This window comes from Lactuca saligna, chromosome 7, assembly GCF_052625555.1.
Source record: "Lactuca saligna cultivar CGN05327 chromosome 7, ASM5262555v1, whole genome shotgun sequence".
Taxonomy (NCBI): domain Eukaryota; kingdom Viridiplantae; phylum Streptophyta; class Magnoliopsida; order Asterales; family Asteraceae; genus Lactuca; species Lactuca saligna.
In genome coordinates this window covers 181,104,626-181,111,175 of record NC_136423.1, presented here as the reverse complement: position 1 = coordinate 181,111,175, position 6,550 = coordinate 181,104,626, and the positions used below count along the sequence as shown (strand labels likewise).

The following is a 6,550-nucleotide window of genomic DNA, read 5'->3' as shown; positions in this document are numbered from 1 at the left end:
TATAATCCAAATATGGATGTAGCAACTTCATGAATATATGACAAATTAATTGAAGGAACAAATTATAAAGGCTGAAAAGTTATAATCCAAATATGAATAGTAGCACTATGTATATACCTACTAAAGTAGTTTGATATCTTTCAAACTTGTAGGCATGGGAAACATAATAACAACTTCGTGCACTCCTTGAAAAATTCTTCCAACTTTTCATTTAAATATGTAACTGAATGTTTGGCATATCAATCTCTTAGGTTATAAATTTAAGAATTAAAATACAATTATTTTTCTAGATAGGGATTAGTAACAAAAGAATTGCATAAAATCTATGGTTTTGTATAATATTACTTATATGAACTTAACATGAAATACTTATTTCATTATCTACACATGGGTGGTTACCAAAGTTTCAACTCTTAGTACATAATGGCGGATCCATGATCAAAGTAAAAGGGTATCCCCAAAATTTTTCCTCGCCTACCACAGGAACCACCTAGATATGCTTATGGTAGTACACCTTTCTTGTTTATAAGTCGTGTACACAACAACATTTTGATATTTTATAAAATGTAATATAAGCTAGTATTTTAAAAGCACTCCATCATTTTTCGCAAAAATCGAGATGCGACACTGCATTGCCTGGCCAGATACGTGACACACTATAGTCAATCTCTCTCCAAATACACTCAAATATCTCCTAAATCTCTCTCTCTGTCTCTCTCACTCGCTCTGCTCCTAGTATCTGACGCAAAACCACAACCGACAGCCACTCTGGCCATTGATTAATGTGATTGTAATATATTTGTTTTATAATATCTACTTCAGCTTATTATAAGATTTTCATTATTTTACAGTAAACGTAAAATGAAATAATTGTTTTTCATAACGTATATTTTTAATAATTTTTGTTATGTAATGTTAATATGTATGAAACATGTTGCCTAATTTTACATACGAGGAAACACTTGAGATATAAAGTAATGGAAATCATCAACCTTAATAGGAAAAATATATTACAAAGTATATCAAATTACACAAAACACAAAAACATGTGAATGAGAGCACTCGACAATAATTTAATCTAGCCACAAATATCATGAATGCGATCAAATAAAAAACATTATAATCTCCGGATCAATCAAATAGCCTGAGCTCTATAATGGAATTTTCTTTTCTTTTGATATTGTTGTACAATCTAGTTCTTGGAAGGTGGTGGAGCAAAGAAAGGAATATTGGGAAGAGTTGTTGGAAAGTTAGGGATGGTAGGCATAGAAGGCAATGGAGGCAAGGAAACTTTGGGCATGTTAGGGATGCTGGGTATTTGTGGTAGTGGCAGTGTGGGGATGGTGGGCATTTGTGGTTGTGGCATTGTCGGGATTGTTGGTATCTGTGGCTGTGGCATTGTCGGGATTGTTGGTATCTGTGGTTGTGGTAGTGTCGGGAATGTGGTTGCTTGCAGCAAATTGCGGGAAGCAAAACACATCTCATTTGTTGTAATTGAGAATAGTGCAATTGCAAAAATGTAAAGGTAGGAGGTGGAAGCCATTGTAGGATTTTTTTTGAGTTGCTAAAGATGAGTCAAAAGATTCTGAGAGGTGATCGAAGATTAATGAAGTTGATTAATTTGTGAAAAATAATGTACAAGGGAGCAAGTATATATAGGTAATGCACAGTGATAATGAATGATCAATAAATAATTAACGTGTCTTGAGTTTTGTTGAGACTTACATTAATTAGGTTGGTTGGTATGAAGATATCCAAGGCATGTAATGTTGTTAAACAACTTTCTGATAAGAAGAAATTGTTTATTAATCCTCCAATAGTAGGTAAGCTGTTTTGCCACATAATATCGAGAGTTTTCCTTTTAAGAAATTAATGAAAAAAAAAAAAAAAAAAATTCACTCACAATTTCTTGTCAATGGTTTCCTCAACGGCCCAGATCTTGTATCTAAATTTGCTGCATCAATGGCCCTCAAACACCCACAAAATATCGATTATTCTGTTCAACTATTGGACCAATGTGAGAATCCCTCCGTCTTTGCTTTAAACTCTCTAATCAGAGTTTACTCCAAGAGCTCAACTCCTGAAAAAGGATTCGATTTCTATAGAAGAATTGTAAAATCGAATCATAAACCTGATAATTACTTGTTTACGTTCTAGATCAATTCTGCTGCACAGTTAGTGGATAAGAATTTTGTTTTGGCTGTACATGGGACTGCTTTGAAATACGCCTTGGATCAATACCCACATGTTCAAAGCGGGTTGAGTAATTTGTACGCTGAAATGGGATCTCTTAGGGACTTAAAAGATATGTTTTTTAGCATCCACAACCCAGATTTGGTAACTCAGACAACAATGGTGGTCGCCTGTTCAAAGTTAGGAGATATCAAATTCACACGCCAACCGTTTGAAATAATGCTCGACCGAGATGTGATTGCCTGGAACGCAATGAAAGCAGGGTACGTGCGTTTCGGGGAGCCTTTAAACGGACTCGAACTGTTTAACGCAATGGAAATGAAAGGTTTGAAGGTTAATGTGTTATCTGCATGCACTCGGTTAAGTGCTTTAGATGCGGGACAACGGGCATATAGATATACAAAGTATAAAAAACTACAAATCAACACAACTCTTGGTAGTGCACTAGTCCATATGTACGCAAAGTGTGGGGTTATTAACACGCAATGAATGTTGTTGGGGTGATGAAAGAAAAGAACGTTTACACATGGAGTGGTGCCGTGGGAGGACTAGCGATGCATGGTTATGGTAAAGAGTATCTTGACATTTTTTCCGTTATGCAACAAGAAAACATCGCACCAAAGGAGGACACTTTCCTTTCAATCTTAAAGGCTTGTAGTGTAGCGGGTCTTGTTGAAGATGGTTGGAAGCATTCTGAATCTATGACCAAAGAGTAGAGCATTATGGATGTATGGTTGATTTATACGGCCGATTGAACCGTTTGGATGAATCATTACGCTTCATCCAGAGTATGACATGTGCACCGATTGCTAAAGCATGGGGTGCACTGCTAAATGCCAACAAGATTTATAAAAATGTGGTAATGGCTAAACTTGCGTCTAGAAAGATGGTGGAATTAGATGCTAACAATATATGGAGTAGTGAATGTTTTTGCGGATTTCAAGAATTTCAATGGTGTTGATGGCGTGAGGCATAAAATGAAGTCAAAAGGTGTTGTGAAGATCCATGTTGTTATCGTTATCGATAGTTAAGTTAAACATGTTCAACTATGTTGAACTGGTATTTAACTTTGTTTTGACTTTTTAACAATGGTTTCATTTTGAAAAGTATTTAAGCATTCATTGCATGTTTTTGTAATTCTTGCAATTTTAATGGGTATTTTAGTTCTTGCCATTTCAATGCATTTTTTTTCTCGTAATTTTTTAGTTTTCATGCATTTTTTTTTGTAAGTTTTATACAACATTTAGTTTATTTCTTTTAAAAAAAATCAATTTATAAATTTGTACCACTTAATACTCAATAATTTTTAAAACTATTATAATGTATTGAAAAAAATTGTTTTTATTATAAAAAAATCAAACCAAGCACATTAGATCAAACAAAAGGAATCTAATAAAACAGAAACAATACCAAGCCTTTACAATTATCTCAACTATATTTATTTTGGAGAAATTAAATATACTCCTACCTTTTATTTCTACCTATTTAAAATTGTGACAACTGTACAAATTTAACATCTCAATCTAATTTAAATTAAATTGAATGACACATGTTACCACCTAAATAGGTATGAAGATAGTAGTGATGGGACTCGATTTATGGACCGGTTCAGAATTGGACTAACCCGGACTATGTTCAACTCTGGTTATTACAAGGTTACGACCCAAAATCATGTACACATATGAACATAGTATACGAACTTCTCTACATAACTTGCACACATGGTTCATTAGTTTTACTTCCGACACGACATACTTTAATTATGTAAATCTTGTCACCCATGAGACGTAACAAGATTTCACATAAGTGCAAAGAAAAATAAAATTTTCTATCTAGACATAGATTTGTAACTTTTGAATTATTTACCAATAATAATAGTTAATGGTTTTAAAATGACTAATTGATGATCTTTCATATTTTTTTAATAGTAATAATTAGTTTAAAGATAATTCACAATAATAATAATTAATAGTAACATAAAACCATACTACATTTTTAACTTACAAACAATGGTTAGTATTTTAGTTCTTGCCATTTCAATGCATTTTTTTCGTAATTTTTTTAAGTTTCCATGCATTTTTTTGTAAGTTTTATAAAACATTTAGTTTATTTCTTTAAAAAAAATCTTTTTATAAATTTGTACCACTTAATGCTAAATAATTTTTAAAAGTATTATAAGGTATTAAAAAAATTGTTTTTATCATAAAAAAAAAAATCAGTTGAAGCACATTAGATCCGACAAAAGGAATCTAATAAAACCGAAATGGTACCAGGCCTTTACAATTGCCTCAACTATATTTATTAGAGAGAAATTAAATATCCTCCTACCTTTTATTTCTACCTATTTAAGATTGTCACAAGTGTACAAATTTAACATCTTAATGTAATCTAAATTAAATTGAATGACACATGTCACCACCTAAATAGGTATGAAGATACTAGTGATGGGACCCGATTTATGGACCGGTTTAGAATCGGATTAACACGGATTATGTTCAACTCTTGTTATTACAAGGTTACGACCCAAATCATGTACATATCTGAACATAGTATACGAACTCCCCTTCACAAAACTTGCATACATGGTTCACTAGTTTTACTTCTCACACAACATCCTTTAATTATGTAAATCTTGTCAACCATAAAACGTAACAAGATTTCACATAAGTGTAATGAAAAATAAATTTTTCTACCTAGACATAGATTTGTAACTTTTGAATTATTTACTAATAATAATAGTTAATGGTTTTAAAATAACTAATGGATGATCATTCATAACTATTTAATAGTAATAACTAGTTTAAAATTAGTGCACAATAATAATAATTAATAATAACATAAAATCATAATACATTTTTTCAACTTACAAACAATGGTTAGTATTTTAGAATATTATCATAATTGAAATTTAAAATGGACCAAATAAGTAAAATTTGGATTAAATAATCATGACAATAGTAAAAAATGTAACATTAAATTGAGAATTAAATTTAATTTTATTCACACCCAATATGAAGGTGGAAGCCATGATCGATGTGATTTTAATATGTGTTGCACTACTAGAAACATAAGTATTGGCGACGAACATTTCTGTCGGGAAATCCGTTGCTAAAGCCATTAGTTATAAATCAATGACGGATACAGATGAAAAAACCTTAGTAGCTAATGGGTAGCGACGGATCAACAAGTGATTCGGCTATCACGGAAGACTTTTGGATTAAGTACATTTTGTCAAAGATCCGTCGCTAATTGTCGTCGCTTATCCGTTGTTGATTATTTGTAAATGAACAATATTTCTATATATTTAATCATTGTTACTAATGTAATTAGCAATGGTCTATTAGTTGTTGAATCTACCATTAATCCGTACCCAAATGTCACAAATGAAATTCCGGATTAACAAAGAAATAATAACCATGTTTACACCAAATTAAACATCATGTCGTATCATTTTATTAATAATAACATACTTTCAAATCAAATAAAAAACTAGCAACATACTTTCAACTTAAATAAAAAACTAGCAACAATTAATAGCAACGTACAATTTACACAATTTGTAAAAGTTTTTGTTTCTATCCTTATAATATATTTGTGATAATCATGCACTATCGTTTTGATTATTTCAATAAGAGTAGTAGAATGCTTTATGGTCATCAGAAGTTGTGGTTGTGAAGACCTAAGTAAATGTTCCCATAATTATAAATTGTATGAAAATGCTATACTAAAAAAATAAAAAAAAAAAACATTGGGAAATTTTAATACCATAAACATACTTTTCCATCCACTTTTGACGTTAGTGACAAACCAAACAATCATATGGTAGTGGCTGTAAAAGAACGAAAAAAGTAAATGTTTTATATAGTAAAAGCACATGTTAAGAAGGTAATGAACATCAAAAAGAGTTATAGTTAAGGCTATTTTTTTCCACATTAAATGCTTTAAATATTTAGTGTTTAATTGATGTTTAAAAACACTTGAGAAGATGGAAGATATAAAAATACAAGACTTGTTGTTGATTGCCATATTTGCTTCCTAAAATCATATCACAAACATCAAAATTAGAGCTGAAAAGTTATAATCCAAATATGGATAATGGCAACTTCATGAATATATGAGAAATTAATTGAAAGAACTAAATTATAAAGGCTAAAAGGTCATAATCCAAATATGAATAGTAGCACTATGTAATATACCTACTAAAGTAGTTTGATATCTTTCAAACTTGTAGGTATGGGAAACATAATAACAACTTCACGCACTCCTTGGAAAATGCATTAACTTTTCATTTAAATATGTAACCGAATTGTTTGGCATATCAATCTGTTAGGTTATAAATTTAAGAATTAAAATACAA

At 31.0% G+C, this 6,550-nt stretch overlaps 1 pseudogene; it reads left to right on the top strand.

Moving 5' to 3' along the window:
• The first annotated feature begins 1,872 nt into the window (after positions 1 to 1,872).
• Positions 1,873 to 3,224, top strand: LOC145007517 (putative pentatricopeptide repeat-containing protein At5g40405 pseudogene; annotated as a pseudogene).
• The last annotated feature ends 3,326 nt before the right edge of the window (positions 3,225 to 6,550 follow it).